This window comes from Aotus nancymaae, unplaced genomic scaffold (genome assembly GCF_030222135.1).
Source record: "Aotus nancymaae isolate 86718 unplaced genomic scaffold, 86718_ANA_hifiasm-v0.15.2.pri h1tg000009l, whole genome shotgun sequence".
Taxonomy (NCBI): domain Eukaryota; kingdom Metazoa; phylum Chordata; class Mammalia; order Primates; family Aotidae; genus Aotus; species Aotus nancymaae.
Genome location: NW_026988420.1, coordinates 17,977,577 through 17,994,666, shown reverse-complemented (window position 1 = coordinate 17,994,666; position 17,090 = coordinate 17,977,577). Strand labels below are relative to the sequence as shown.

The window sequence follows — 17,090 nt, the reverse complement described above, 5'->3', positions numbered from 1 at the left end:
GTTCTTGTGTCAGTTTGCTGAGAATGATGGTTTCCAGGTTCATCCATGTCCCTACAAAGGACATAAACTCATCATTTTTGATGGCTGCATAATATTCCATGGTGTATATGTGCCACATTTTCCCTGTCCAGTCTATCATCAATGGGCATTTGGGTTGGTTCCAGGTCTTTGCTATTGTAAACAGTGCCGCAATGAACATTCGTGTTCATGTGTCCTTATAGTAGAACGATTTATAATCCTTTGGATATATACCCAGTAATGGAATTGCTGGGTCAAATGGAATTTCTATTTCTAGGTCCTTGAGGAATTGCCACACTGTCTTCCACAATGGCTGAACTAATTTACACTCCCACCAACAGTGTAAAATTGTTCCTATTTCTCCACATCCTCTCCAGCATCTGTTGTCTCCAGATTTTTTAATGATCGCCATTCTAACTGGTGTGAGATGGTATGTCAATGTAGTTTTGATTTGCATTTCTCTAATGACCAGTGATGATGAGCATTTTTTCATATGTTTGTTGGCCTCATGTATGTCTTCTTTTGTAAAGTGTCTTTTCATATCCTTTGCCCACCTTTGAATGGACTTGTTTGTTTTTTTCTTGCAAATCTGTTTTAGTTCTTTGTAGAGTCTGGATATCAGCCCTTTGTCAGATGGGTAGACTCCAAAAATTATTTCCCATTCTATTGGTTGCTGATTCACTCTAATGACTGTTTCCTTTGCTGTGCAGAAGCTGTGGAGTTTGATTAGGTCTCATTTGTCTATTTTGGCTTTGTTGCCAATGCTTTTGGTGTTTTGGTCATGAAGTCCTTGCCTACGCCTATGTCCTGAATGGTTTTGCCTAGATTTTCTTGTAGGGTTTTTATGTTGTTAGGTCTTATGTTTAAGTCTTTAATCCATCTAGAGTTAATTTTAGTGTAAGGTTTCAGGAAGGGGTCCAGTTTCTGCTTTCTGCACATGGCTAGCCAGTTTTCCCAACACCATTTATTAAACAGGGAATCCTTTCCCCATTGCTTGTTTTTGTCAGGTTTGTCAAAGATCAGATGGTTGTAGATGTGTGGTGTTACCTCCGTGGCCTCTGTTCTGTTCCATTGGTCTATATCTCTGTTTTGCTACCAGTACCATGCTGTTAGCCTTGTAGTATAGTTTGAAGTCCAGTAGTGTGATGCCTCCCACTTTGTTCTTTTGGCTTAGAATTAACTTGGCTGTGCGGGCACTTTTTTGGTTCCATATGAAGTTTAAGGTGGTTTTTTCCAGTTTTGTGAAGAAGGTCATTGGTAGCTTGATGGGGATAGCATTGAATCTGTAAATTACTTTGGGCAGTATGGCCATTTTCACGGTATTGACTCTTCCTAACCATGAACATGGAATGTTTCTCCATCTGTTTGTGTCCTCTCTTATTTCATTGAACAGTGGTTTGTAGTTCTCTTTGAAGAGGTCCTTTACATTCCTTGTTAGTTGTATTCCCAGGTATTTTATTCTCTTTGTAGCAATTGTGAATGGCAGTTCGTTCTGGATTTGGCTCTCTTTAAGTCTGTCATTGATGTATAGAAATGCTTGTGATTTTTGCAAATTGATTTTGTATCCTGAGACTTTGATGAAATTGCTTATCAGTTTCAGGAGATTTTGGGCTGAGATGATGGGGTCTTTTAGATATACAATCATGTTGTCTGCAAATAGAGACAATTTGACTTCCTCCTTTCCTATTTGAATATTCTTTATTTCTTTTTCTTGCCTGATTGCTCTGGCTAGAACTTCCAGTACTATATTAAATAGGAATGGTGAGAGAGGGCATCCTTGTCTAGTGCCGGATTTCAAAGGGAATCCTTTCAGTTTTTGCCCATTCAGTATGATATTGGCTGTTGGTTTATCATAAATAGCTTTTATTATTTTGAAATACGTTCCATCAGTACCTAGTTTTTTGAGGGTTTTTAGCATAAAGGGCTGTTGAATTTTGTCAAAGGCCTTCTCTGCATCAATTGAGATAATCATGTGGTTTTTGTCTTTGGTTCTGTTTATGTGGTGAATTATGTTTATAGACTTGAGTATGTTGAACCAGTCTTGCATCCCCAGGATGAATTCTACTTGATCATGGTGGATAAGCTTTTTGATGTGCTGTTGCAATCGGTTTGCCATTATTTTATTGAAGATTTTTGCATCTATGTTCATCATGGATATTGGCCTGAAGTTTTCTTTTCTTTCTGAGTCTCTGCTGGGTTTTGGTATCAGGATGATGTTGGTCTCATAAAATGATTTGGGAAGGATTCCCTCTTTTAGGATTGTTTGGAATAGTTTCAAAAGGACTGGTACCAGCTCCTCTTTATATGTCTGGTAGAATTTGGCTATGAACCCATCTGGACTTGGTCTTTCTTTGGTTGTTAGGCTCTTAATTGCTGCCTCAACTTTAGACCTTGTTATTGGTCTATTCAGGGTTTTGACTTCTTCCTGGTTTAGGCTTGGGAGGATGCAAGTGTCCAGGAATTTATCCATTTCTTCCAGGTTTACTAGTTTATGTGCGTAGAGTTGTTTGTAATAATCTCTGATGATGGTTTGAATTTCTGTGGAATCTGTGGTGATATCCCCTTTATCATTTTTTATTTCATCTATTTGATTATTCTCTCTTTTCTTTTTTATTAATCTGGCTAATGGTCTATTTTGTTGATCTTTTCGAAAAACCAGCTCCTGGATTTACTGATTTTTTTGGAGGGTTTTTTGTGTCTCTATCTCCTTCAGTTCTGCTCTGATCTTAGTTATTTCTTGTCTTCTGCTAGATTTTGAGTTTTTTTGATCTTGCCCCTCTAGCTCCTCTAGCTCTTTCAATTTTGACAATAGGTTGTCGATTTTAGATCTCTCCTTGCTTCTCATGTGGGCATTTATTGCTATATATTTTCCTCTAGATACTGCTTTAAATATGTCTAGGAGATTCTGGTACGTTGTGTCTTCGTTCTCGTTGGTTTCGAAGAACATCTTTATTTCTGGCTTCATTTTATTGTTTATCCAGTCAACATTCAAGAGCCAGTTGATCAGTTTCCATGAAGCTGTGCGGTTCTGAGTTAGTTTTTGAATTCTGAGTTCTAACTTGATTGCACTGTGGTCTGAGAGACTGTTTGTTATGATTTCTGTTCTTTTGCATTTGCTGAGGAGTGATTTACTTCCAATTATGTGGTCAATTTTAGAGTAGGTGTGATGTGGTGCTGAGAAGAATGTATATTCTGTGGATTTGGAGTGAAGAGTTGTGTAAATGTCTATTAGGTTTGCTTGTTCCAGGTCTGAGTTCAAGTCCTGGATATCCTTGTTAATTTTCTGTCTCATTGATCTTTCTAATATTGACAATGGGGTGTTAAAGTCTCCCACTATTATTGTGTGGGAGTCTAAGTCAAGTTCTTAATGACTTACAAACAAGACTACCATCTTATTGCAACTGCCTGACAAGACTCTAGGCCAGAACCACTCAGCCAAGCTGTTCCGAATTCCCAATGCACCAAGACCATAAGAGATAATAAATTATCATCGTTTTAAAAACACTAAAATTGTTTTAAAACGAAGTTGTGATTTGTTCAGCAATCGATAACTAATACACTGCTATTTAATTAATTTGGGAAGATTAGAAAGTAAATTTAGAACTTTGTTTAGAGTAGGTTCTCAATAAAATATGTTTATTAACAGCTATACATGCTATCTGCATTTATAGCCCTTCTTTCCATCCTCTGCCCCCAATAATTTTTAATAATTTTTATAAAGAAAAAATGTTTATCTTCTGTAATTTTTTACTGTATTGAAATTATCTGTCATGCATAATTTTTGTAAAGGATAAAAAACATCTGATGAAGAAAGCTGCAAACCTTTTTCTAGTGCCCTTCATATTTTATCTGGAAAACTGAACTGGGCTGAATAAATTATGCCTCCATTTACTTTTTAACTAATTATTCCAGATACTCTAAATTTACACAGCAATAAGTTTTGTTATTGGGGTGAGGGATATTACAATTATAGCAGCACAATCAAATACAATTTATTAGGATATTCTAAACAGTAAAAATTCTATGTCATGGAATTCTATAATTAGTAATCTTTTGGGGGCATAATGGACCATACACTGATGCATATGCTACAGGTGTATTTAGCTGGTGGAAAGAAATTCCTTATGGTCAGAGACCCTTGAAAGAGTGCTGACTTGCCCTGGAGCTTAGTTGGGCCTTGAGAGGAGATGCAAACCTGTATGCATTGGCCATCCTAAACAGAGCTAAAGCCAACTGAAACCATCCCATGTAAAAAAAATAGAATTGGAGCTTTTGCTTCTGAGAGTGAGGAAACAGAAACTTTGGAAAATTAGATTGTTTATATCTGTGCTATGCTATTTCCTTCCATCTGAACAAATATCAGTGAAGTCTTATGTATATTCCAATTCTCACCGAGGTATTTTGTCAATTTCAGACATGAAAAATGATTTGAAATGGACTTTATCTTAAGATGGGAAGGAAAAACATCCATTTACCTCTTAAATGTCATTTAGTTGCTTAGCACCAAGAAAACATTCCCTGTCTACTCTTTGAAGACAGCTGAACTATGTAGAAAATTATGGCATTCTGATTTATATTAGTAAAGAATGCCATATTTCCAGCTATACTAACAAATAGGAACAGCAAAGTAATTGAGACTAAAGCATTGCATACTTCAGGTCAACTTAAAATCCTCTTCTGAAGTTGGAATGATGGTGTTTTTCACAAACATGGCTACTTCTGTTTCAAATTAGGAACTGGCAACTCCATGATAAGCTGATATATACACTCAATAGTTGTGTAAAGACACACGATTTGTATGGAGGAAGTAGCCATATTGATAACATTTTTCAGAAAAGTGCACTGTTGGCATTATAGTCTATCTCATGGGCATTAAAAGCCATGTTTAACTTGAGTTATCACAGTTTAAAACTGTTGGAAGGACTTTGTAGTTTTGTATTTCTAGGGTTCCTTCATAGTATACTTGGAGCTACAATTAGAAATAGCATGCAGAGTTAAAAATTTTCACTTTGAAATTTAATATAACTAAAACCAAATGCTAGCTCAGTGATTAACTAGTTAGGTGGACTTGATTAAGTTCCTTAACTGTTCCAAGCCATGGTTGATTTTGTTCTGTCAAATGTGGACAATAATAGTACCTACCCATGAAATTATGCTGAGGACTAAAAGGGATGATTCATGCTCATGATCCAAACTAAGGACTCAATAAATATTACCTACTAATTTCTACACAAGGTCATAGTTATATACTATCAGAATGTGGAGCCAATTTCTCCTAATGACTAATACAACTGAAAATCATTGGAGCATTTTATACTTTCAAAGTGTTTTTACATGATTTATCATTTTAAACTTCCCGCCAACCCCTAGATATTGTTTTGCTGTATTCCCACCCAAATCTCATCTTGAACTGTAACCCCCACAATTCCCATATGCCATGGGAGGAACGAAGTGGGAGGTGATTGAATTATAGGGGCAGGTCTTTTCTGCACTGTTCTTGTGATAGTGAGTAAGTCTCACAAGAACTGATGGTTTTAAAAATGGGAGTTCTCCCACACAAGCTCTCTCTCTGCCTGCCGCCATTCACGTAAGATGTGACTTGCTCTTTCTTACCTTGTTCTATACAAGCTGGAGTGCTAGATTTGAAATAACAGCAGGGCAACAGATACAGCAATAGTTAGAGAAAAGGTTTGCAAACCTCATTGGGCCTAAAATACCCATGCGAAATAAAACTTTACCTTTTTTTTTTTTTCTTAAGAGCATAAGCTTTTTTCAACTACACATTTTGCTTTTCTTGAGTTTGCTTTATTGTGGGGTCAGTTCATTTGCTGACTTTTGTCTGCTTCACCCTGAATATTTCCATCTTAAACACTGGGCTGATTTTCAAAAAGATCTATGTACAGAGCAGAGTTTAAAAGGCATGAAGTCAAGGGTCCTTGAGAAATTTTGAGTAGAACAGTCAAGTAACAAGGGCACTGGAAGTTACAATTAAATAGACTTGAAGAACCATATATAGTTGATGTGAATAGCAGCCCGAGAGTGTTGTCCATCTTAGAATTGTTGCTGCAAAGCACTGAAGATTTTTCCACAGATTTTCTACCTCAGTTACATGGCGCATGTGACTTGTGTTTTTTTATATGCTTTTATAATGCTGTAATGTTCATGATTCACAGAATATAAGGGTATAGATACTGCTTCCAAACAGTTAGGCTCCCTTTCTATGACAGCAATGCTTAAAGTGACTAATTGCATATCTTATTTATTCTTGGATTTTTCAACAATTAGTTGCCATTTATGGACCAAGGCAAATTTTGAAATAGTTTTATATACTTGTACAGAGATAGTGATATCATATGATGCATTACCAGTATCTCTCACATATGCACTCCAAGGACCTCCCACATAAGTCTACATTAAGAGTGAAATCTATTGCTGGCTACAGTTAAAATCTTCAAGAGAATGAACAGGGACAATGATGGTCATTGAAAACCTTTTATATAACCCAGACTTGTTATACTAAAAAGAAATTTCAGGGCAATAGTCACAGACAAAGAATTTTACATTGTCAAAGAAATTTCCCATTATAGAAAGTGGTGCCAGGCTCCAGCATCCTTCCCTAGCCAATGACACATCAATCTTGATTCCTCTGTGATATCATCTACCAAGTTGTTAAGGTCTTGTCCATTGTGATTCCAAAATATATTCTAAAGCAATCGCGCTCTTTCACCATCTGCACTGCTGATGGGCTTGCCTAAACACCATCATTGCTAGCCTGGTTTACCTTAACCTGGTGTCTTCATTGATTGCCACCTGACTACTATCCATTCTCTGTATAGCGCTAACATTTAAACCCATACTCTTTATCGTGGCTTGCTTGCTTTTTGGAGTCTGGTCCCTGCCTTGCTCTCTGACTTTATCTAATATTTGCCCCAGCTATTCTGGACTTTTTGTCTTTGAAAATTTGACATCTTTATTGCTTAGTAGTTCTCATCATTTCTGTACCTTTGCATGACTGGTGCTTCTGCCCATGTTGGTCTCTTCTCAACAGCACCTTCCTCAGAGACCTACTCTGGCCTTCTTTTCAAAGTCATGTATTGCTTTATGACTGGGATACAAGAAATGTACTGTCAGACAATTTTTGTCATTGTGTGAACATCATAAAGTGTACTAACACAAACCTAGGTGAAAGAGCCTACTACACACCTAAGCTATATGATTTGTGGCCTATTGCTCCTAGGCTACAAACCTGCATAGCATGTTACTCTATGGAATACTATAGGCAATTGTAATACAGTAGTATTTGTGTATTTTATGGTATCTAAACATAGAAAAGATATAGAAGTACTGTATTATATCATATGGGACCACCGTCATGTATGTAGCCTTTTGACTGAAAAGTTACATGGTGCATGGCTATAATTTCTCCCAAGGCATTATACATTACTGTTTAACTTTTGTCATCACATTTGTCATCTGGCTTTACCTTGGTAATTTTACTTGTTACTATGTCTGATATCTAGAGTATAACCTTTGTGAAAGAAGGGAGTCTGTCCTGTTCACTTGCTTACAGACCAGTTCTGGATACTGTTCATAGCATGCAATGATCAAATATTTTTTGGATGATTGAAAGGGACTATGAGATAAGATGCAATAAGAAAAAAGAATTTCATGAATATGAATAAGTTTTCAGCAAAGTATAATGAAATATTTATTAAGGAAGTAAAAATTTGATTGCAAGCCTTAACAAAAGACAGGGCTAGTTGAGCTTAGTTTCTTGATGAGAGGTGTGAAATGCAAACATTGCGAATACAAACATATTTTTAATAATTAATGATCATTAATGTCCCCTAATCAGGGCAGAACTTGATTAGTTTAACAAATAATTATCTTTCAGAATTAAAAGGTAAATAGAAAGATAATTCATATCTTTATTTTTTTCTCTATTGTTTTGAAACAGGAAAGAATGTTCCATATGTGAAAGTGAGTATGCAAATAAATGCACCTATTGGCAAATAAGCTGAATGTCCTTATAAAATATCAGAAGACATTTAGAAGCATTCCACAGCCTAAGTGCTGTTACTCCAGAGTCCAAAAGACCTAAATTATATATAAGTTGTCTTGGTTGTCCCTACTCATGAAGCCATTTCTTAATCTGAAATTTTAGAAATGCTGGCTCAATGGAAAGAATTTCACATTTGTCTCTTGTTTTTATTGTTTTGGAAATCTCAGTTGGTTTTGAATATCCTTAACGTTCTGTATTTGAACACAGTCATTAAGCCAAAAGTTGATAGATTTGGGAGGTGGACTCTTGCAATAGGCGACTGTATCTTACAGGGTCAAACAAACTTTGATTCATACATCAGTCATGTACTGGTGCTCTGACCAGGTTATTTCATTTCTGCAAGCCTTAGTTTCTCACCTAATGAAGAGTAACACATATCACAAGGTTACTGTAAAAATTAAACGAGATCGTGGCTGTCTAACACAATGTCTGGTATATTGTCATTTCCACCCACTTTTACTCAGTTCTGACACTTACCAGCAATGGGACCTTGTCAATGCACTTATCATGGTTTCAGTTTTACACTTTCAAATGAGAGAATAATAGCCTGCATGTTCTTAAGAGGATTTTTTTAATCTAAGTGCCTTACATGTACAAGTGATTAGCCTGATCATTCAGATGGAAATGATATGTTTGCTTCCAGGTCTCTGATCACCCCTTCACATTAATTTATATTTTATTTCATCTATTTTCCCATGCATAAGTGCTAATATTAGATGCTTTCTTGAGAAAGCCATGTCTATCTTTCAGACATGTCAAGTGCTAAGTTTGTTTAAATCTCAGATCCACAGCATGTTACATAATGTAGGAGGCAATGGTGGTCCTCTTGATAATGTCCTTAAGAGATTCATGCCAAGAGTTTTGAATTTTCTAAATAAAATATCATTTTTTAAATGTTTTAAATTTAATTTCTAAATAAAACATCACTTTTAAAAGGTTTTAATTTTAATATTTCTCTTTATTTGAAAATGCAATTTCAGAAACAGAACACTTGTACACCATAAACACTCTTGCTTCCTCAAGTTCAGCCCACTTACCTACTCCTACATGAGAACTCAGGGACCGAGAGATAACAATGGATGTTCCCTCCCCATTTAAAAATCTCTTTACTTCAGTTTCACTTCTGCAGTATACTAGAGCCCAACTTTACTGGATTCTTTTCACATTTTGTCAAGTAAGACTAAAACATAGATAAAGAAATACGCAGTTGAAAATGCATTTGTATTTTAATCGAGAACTGTGTGTTCAGGAATTATCGCTCCTGCAAACAGAGATAGTCATCAATCATAAGTGCTCCTTTGTATCTGCAGCAACTTATTACAGAGAAAAGAAGTATCTCTGGATTCTGAGAAATTTGCTGTCAGAAATACTGCATGGAACTCCTTTCCTTTTTTAATTTCCTGCTAGCCTCCGAAAGGAGAAATGAGGTAGGAGGGATGCTTTTTTCTTCTGCTGAGACCTGAAAATAGAGAGGAATAGACATTAATCTGTAACACTGTCATTTAAATCAATACTCTGGAAATGATATTAGTCATTAATTTTATTGTTTAGTATTAAAAATCATAGCAAGATGGGTATAATACTTAATAAATGAGTATATGTATGTGAGTGTAGATAGGTTTTTGTGTGTGTATAATTTGATTCATACAAAAACTCTCACATTTTAATTGTGAATCAGAAAGCAAGACACTTAGGACAGGAACCCAGGGCTTCTGCCTCCTACATCATTACCATATTCTTTATTTAAAAATCAGATATTTGGTTAAAATAATACAAATTTGAGGGATTTGAATAACCGTATGTATACATACATGTGTACACACACAGATAGCACAAGATAATTTTTCACATCTAATCAAGATGTTGGTTTACCTTTTGCAATTTTTAAACAATAGTTTTAGTATTTAATACAGACCTACCTTCAACCTGTCTTTTCCGTATTAAAATTATCAACTTTGAGAAATGAGCAACAATTTAAATCCCAATCAGCATAAACTAGATGGTGAGACAAAGGTCATCTGCAAGTTGTACTCTACGTGTTAAATCCTTCCATGTGCTTCTATTTTTATTTCACATAATATGTAAACATCATCATGGTAGGAATATTTTCTTTTTTTATAATTCCTTGTAAGTATGAGAGAAGAATACAGAGATAACATATATTCAGACGTAAAACATAGCGTCTGAAACTAATTGTGTAGGTTTCTAATATCCCACAAACACTTTAGTTAACTGTCTCCACAATGTTCTCATATTAAACTATGAAATCAAGAACTAATCAGAAGGGCATTTCAATGGAAGGCTGATCTCAAACAGAAGCAATTCCTACATCTACACCATCCAGAGCATGTCCAGTCTCAAATGAACACTTAGCAATTTTCAACCTTCAGTATTTATTTGAAAGACATGAGAAATGAGCAACCAAGTTTTACAGCCTTGGAGATAGGGAGTGTCTTTTAAGGGTTAAGGGTATGACATTTAGAGTTAAGGAAACCTAGGTTTATATTCAAACTTGTCTACATGAGCTTAAGCAACCCTTTAGTCCTCATTCTCTTCATCCATAGAATGAAAATAATATGATCTATCTCGTTGGATATGTTTTGTAAGGATTATAAATTAATATATATTCAACATACTAATCAGGGAAATAAAAGCTAAAACCACAATGAGATATCCTCTGTTAGGAAGGTTCTTACCAAAATGACAAAAGATAATCTTTTATGTATGGCCAGGATGTGAGAAAAGAGAACCCTTGTAAACTGTTGGTGGGAATATAAATTAGTACAGCCAGTATGGAAAACAGGATGAAGGTTCCTCAGACTAATAATATAGCTACTATATGATCCAGGAGTTTCATTTCCAAGGGTTATCTACACAAAGGAAATAGTATCTCAAACATATGCTGCACTTCCATGTTTATCACAGTCTTATTCGCAATAGACAAGCTATGGAAGCAACCTGAGTTTTCATCAGTAGGTAAATGGATGAAGAAAACAAACATAATGTATATATACAAGGAAATACCATGCAGCTGTAAAAATGAAGGAATTACTGTCATTTGCAACATAGATTAACCTAGAGAATGTTGTATTAAATAAGCCAGGCATGGAAAGACAAATACTTCATGATCTCATACAGGAAATCCAAAAAGCTGAAATCATAAAAGCAGACAGTAAAATGGTGGTTTTCAGGAGTAAGGGGTAGGAAATGGGGAGATTTTCGTGAAAGACTACAGAGTTTTAGAGAGGATAAATAAGTTCAGGGGATGTATTGCATAGCATTGTGACTACAATAATAATGTATACTTAAATTGTTGAGAGCAAATCTTAAATGTTCTTGCCACAAAAGTGTGTTAGGTGATGAATTTGTTAATTGATCTAATCATTTCATAATGTATACATATATATGAAAACATCACATTGTATGCCATGAATACATATAAATTCTATGTGTCATTAAACCTTAATAGAAGTGAGAAAACTTAAAAAATATATAATACTTTGACTAGTATCTTGGTCACTCTTGATAGTACTTAGTAATCATAATTTTGTACTTGATAGTACTTAGTAATCAAGTAATCTTGACATGGTCACTCTTGCTAGTACTTAGTAATCATAATTTAATCATATTATCTGTGCTTCCTTTGATACTGTTTACCTTCTTCCCACTACTCATTCAGTGAATATTTATTGGGTAACTGTAAGAAGCTAAGTCCTAGATCACAAAAGCACGTATCTGTCCTTATGTGATTTTGTAATTACTCTATTTGTATTAATGTATTACTTATAATTTTTATTATGTATTCTCTACATTTTCTATCTATTACTTTAGTTATGCCATTATTCCAATAGTCTCAGAAATAATTAAAGTTTTGACTGATAAATGATTCAAAGGAGAGCAGATCGATGCTATGAGGACCTTGTTTTTCCATATTGAGGAGTAGACATGCTACACAGCTATTATCCAGGTTTTCAAGGCTAGAAAGAATTGAAAAGACACCCAATTAAACAAGTTTGTGTTTGTATGTTATTCTCTTTAATTATTCTCCTCTGTACATTTTCTATCATTTAGTCTAATTAAAGTCCATTCTCTCAGTTCCTTGTCACTTTCTCAACTTACTATAAGATAAATAATTATGACCAAAAATAAGGTAGGGATATAAATGGGAAAACAATATAGTAATATCTTGTTAATCCAATGCTAGTTCATTCAAAATAACATTCAAATCGAATCAACAGGTATTCCCCAGTCAAATAGATATGGTTTTCTCATTAAAATTGTTCACTTAATACAAAGCACGCATTATGAATTCTTTAAGGCAGAAATTAGATCCCAAGAGGACCTTGCATTATTAAAGAGGTAAAATAATTCCAAGAGTTGCCATGAAACAGCTGTATATCAGCCACAAGTGAAACCATGTCTGTGGACCACTGTGATTACTTAAGACTGCAGGATGTGGTTCATAGACAATCATTCATTCACCTCTCCTCTTTAAAACAAATATTCGGGACTACTTTTTAAAATCTGCAACATTTTTAATAGGAACAACTTCCCTGCTTTTTATAGCATTCAGTGTCTGGTACAGAATTATTTAACTTTAATAATTAACAATAAATTGAAGAAGCTCTGCTCAACTGTGATCTAATTTTTCAGTGAGACGCTTTTTAATGATCTGCTTGAATTTCTAAACACTGAAAATTTTCCATTGTGATTGCTATAAGTGTACTTGGAGGAAAGCACTGGAAGATACAGGACTACATTTTTGAGAGGGACATTTCTTCCTCTTTGCTGTCTTTGAAATGGAGCTACTGTAATCTGATGCTCAGATCTCTGATGTTTGTTTCCAGACTTAATACAATTTTAATGTTTAAGAACCTGAGGATGATTCGATTAGAAGTGTTATAAAAGCACAGATTATTAGGATTGTTCAAAATGTTAACTGCATCATCTCATTAAAAAAGAAAATCTTGTTTTAGTAGGAATCCCTGGGGGTATGGATGGTATTTCTCTTTTACAACTATTAAACAAGCCGAAGGTCGACAGTACAGTAAGCATGCTTTGAGCTATCAGGGAATGATTTTACATATGACCCCCTCCGTTCTAGGAACTGTTGAGAACAATTATTCCCTGCTGTGGCCCAAGTTGTGTCAATATGAAAATTCATTTGGGAAATATGTAAATCATTAGAAAAGGTTTGTGGTATTTCATCCCCCTAAGGATAAAATATAACATACTATGTCACCATGGTGATTTATGACTCTTGAATTTCCTTAGGATAGATAAACCATGTGCAGTTTAACATCCTATACTCTTTAACCAGCATCACTATCTCCCCATGATCTATTTACATCACAGAGAGGGGTAGATCTGAAGATTACATCACAAAAGCATGTGACAGCAGAATCTGTGTAGTAATATATATAACTACAATTTCATGAAAAGCCAATTAAATTCATAGAAAAGGTATGACAGCATTAACTTTACACTAAAACAGGCATACTTTCAACACATTTTTGATTATTCTTATGCACAATTTCCTAGATGCAAACAGGGAACATATCTAAGACATGACCCCTATTTTCAAAAACATAGAACTAAAAATCTTTATAAATTTATCTTACTCTCTAATTTCAGGTCCATCAAACCAGAGTGAAAAACAAGGAAACTAGCAAACATAAGAAACCTCTGTCTTCCTCCTAGGTATTCTCTTAAAACAGAGCTAATGTTTACGGACTTAAGAGCTAGTAAACCCTATTTTATGCCAGACAGCCAACTGCAAACTCCTCCTCCTCTTTAAATATATTTCAAAAGCCAAAAGAAGTGAAGAATTGGCTAAAGCACCCCTGAGAGAATCCTGGTGCTGCTCACAGTGTTGATGTCTTTAAGAGAGATCCTGGAACTGTTTCTGTTTCTGTACAAGGAAAGGAGGCATTTCTTTTTCTGCAAACCCAAGATACTGAAACTCTCCACCATTTTGCTTACCAAAGTCCTGCTTATCCTCCAAGGTTTGACCCCTTCTCAAACATAAGGAATTAGTCTCACCCTTCTGTGTCTTCCCAGAACTTGCTGCACAACTTATTCATAGCTTTTGACGATCCTACACCATGAGAAATACACATATTCCTATCTCCAGAGCAAGAATACAGATTGCAAGACAATCCAGATCTCATTGATTCTTGTATTTCTACAGTTTAGAAAAGTACATGGCATTTATGAGGTACTTAATGAGTTAAATACTGGGCCACAATAAATGTTTGAGGTGATGGATATCACCAGATTTGATCATTACACATTGTATGCTTCTATCACAGTATCATATGTACCCCATAAATATGTACAACTATATATTCATAAGAATTAAAAATATAACTTTTAAAAGTAATATTTTGCATTTTGGGGTTTTCCCTTCAGGAAAAAAAAAATGGGCCATGAATTGTTTTTGATCACGGTTGGCCTCTGTGCCCATGGGATCCACATTCATGGATTTAGCTAACTGGAGATTGAAAAAAAAATTATGAAAATTTCCAAAAAGCAAAACTTATTTTTTTCCTGTGCTATTATGTTGAATTCATTCGAATGAAGTGATGTGTGGGTGTACTGTATTAGGCATTACACATAATCTAGACATGATTTAAAGTATATAGAAGGATGTTTAGGTTATATGCAAATATGCCATTTTATATAAGAGATTTGAATATCTGGATTTTGCTATCCGTAAGGGTCAGGGAACTCATCCCCCACAGATACTGAGAGGAAAGACTGTATTTTAAATACTTTTCCATGATGGCATGATAGACTAGCTTTATAGTTTCGGAATCAAATCGAAGGCCTGTGAGTGGAAGCTCTTTGGAGGCTATATTGGAATAAACGTAAGGAAGCACTGTCAACATTTAGATACTACCAATAACTGGAAAGGAGCTTGTCACTGGATGTATTTAAGCAGAAAATTAAGACCAATCTGGTGGCAATGTTACACAGGAAAATCCAAAATCAGATTATTTTGTACTAGGCAGACTTAATTTTTTGTAATCCTTTTCTATTTTCCACGCATGTAGCAAACATAAAATTTTTCTTTTTTATATTTTTGAGATAGTCTTGCTCTGTTGCCCAGGCTGGAGTGCAGTGGCTCAGTCTTGGCTCACAGCAACCTCCACCTTCCCGAGTTTAAGCAATTTTCCTGCCTCACCCTACTGAGTAGCTAGGATTACAGGTGTCCACCGTGCCCATACTAAAAAAATTTTCGTATTTTTAGTAGAGAGGTTTCACCATGACCAGCCAGGCTGGTCTCAAACTCCTGACCACAGATGTTCCACCTGCCTTAGCCTCCCAAAGTGATGGGATTACAGGCGTAAGCCACCACATCTGGCTGCTTGCTTTGTTCTTAAATGAGTAATGAACTTAAGTGTGACAGAGAAGGACATAAAGAAAACATGCACTTTGATTTGTCAGTGTCCATTGTTGATTTTTTTCTACTTCATACTTCCTTAGTCCGCTTACCCAGATTGCAACCAACTACTGTGTGTGTGTTTTTGGCTCACGTTCCTGGCTTCTTGTGATCTAAAATCCTTCCTTGGAGTCAGCTCTACAGGTCGTTAGACTGGATTCATGTTCCCTGCTTATGTTTTGAACTTCCAAGCCTTCCTCTTATCTTCAGCATTCACTTCCTTCCTCTCCTTTACCATGTTTTCTGATGTGACAACACAATCACCTTCCACTGTCTTCCCTGTTTCCTCCACACCATCCCGATCCCCTCCCTCAAACCACTTTATCCCTGTTGCCCAAGACCCAGCCTGCTAGGGTCCAATGTTTTTTTGGCATCTAACATTGTGAAAAAAGACTTAGCTATGTTCACCCAGATTTTGGAAGAAGGAGAGGCTGGGGTATCAATTAAGAATTGTCTCAATTTTAGAAACTATAAAAGGAGTGGCAGCAGAGATGGTCTCCACTGCTTTCACGTTACAAACGTCATGTGTATTTTTCCAGTTTTTGGTCAAGCAACCATGGAAGAGAGGCAAAGAAATTTGATTTTTGTTTAATTGATAAATTCTTCAACTGTAAGAGTTTGCATATACCTGCTGATCTAGTTTGGATGTGTGTCCTCACCCAAATCTCATGTTGAAATGGTAGGAGGTAATGATCTTGGGGGTGGATTTCTCCTGAATAGTTTAGCACCTTTTCCTTGGCGCTATCCCTGCAATAATGAGTGACTTTCTGGTAGATCTGGCTGTTTAGCAGTGTGTAGCTCACTCTGTCTCCTGCTTTTGCCATGTGATGTGCCTGTTCTCACTTTGTCTTCTGCCATGACTATAAGCTTCCCAGAGGCCTCCCCAGAAGCAGATGCCAGTGTGATGTTTCCTGTACAGCCTACAGAACCGTGAGCCTACTAAAACTCTTTTCTTGTAAATCACCCAGTCTCAGGTTATTTCTTTATAGCCATACAAGAATGTCCTAATACACCTGCCAAAGGTTTCACTCAGACTCAAAGTGCTGCCATCTGAACTCAGAATGCACAACAACCCATGTCGAGAACAGAAATCGTTGTATAACAATCGCCTAGATTATGGGTCAGACAGTTAAGGCCAAGAGATGACAGCAGTGGATGTGGCCCCTCATCACCTTGTGTTTGCAGGGTTACACACAAATGTAATTAAGGGCCTGGCTGGTGTGCTTCTGGTCTCAAGGTTAATTAACCACAGGAAAATGACACCTTCAGGTGTCCGGTATCAAAACAGCACTCACAGGAAGAAACACGACTTTAAACTGACAGCACTGACGTTGCCAGAGTGTTGCTGAAATCAGCAGAGGTGAAAACAAAGACTGACATAGGTTACTGCACTGCTGACAGGGTGGAAAAAGGACACAGCCTTCCTCCCTTCGGTAGAAATAACACTTAAACTGAGAAAAACTCACCCATGATGCCCCACCGTGGAGTGGGAGCATTGCTCATGATTAACTACACATGGAAAGCTTTAGCCTCCATCCTGCTCCCTCCACTCAATCCCACTCAAGG

At 36.1% G+C, this 17,090-nt stretch overlaps 1 long non-coding RNA gene across 4 annotated transcripts in view; it reads right to left on the bottom strand.

Moving 5' to 3' along the window:
• Nucleotides 1-7,962: 7,962 nt before the first annotated feature.
• LOC105726671 (uncharacterized) overlaps nucleotides 7,963-17,090 on the bottom strand; it is a 424,028-nt gene continuing 414,900 nt past the window's right edge. For all 4 annotated transcript variants that reach the window (XR_001109608.3, XR_010341625.1, XR_010341626.1 and 1 more), the window contains one exon: nucleotides 7,963-9,539. This is a non-coding gene — a long non-coding RNA (uncharacterized LOC105726671). The remainder of the gene's footprint in view (nucleotides 9,540-17,090) is intronic.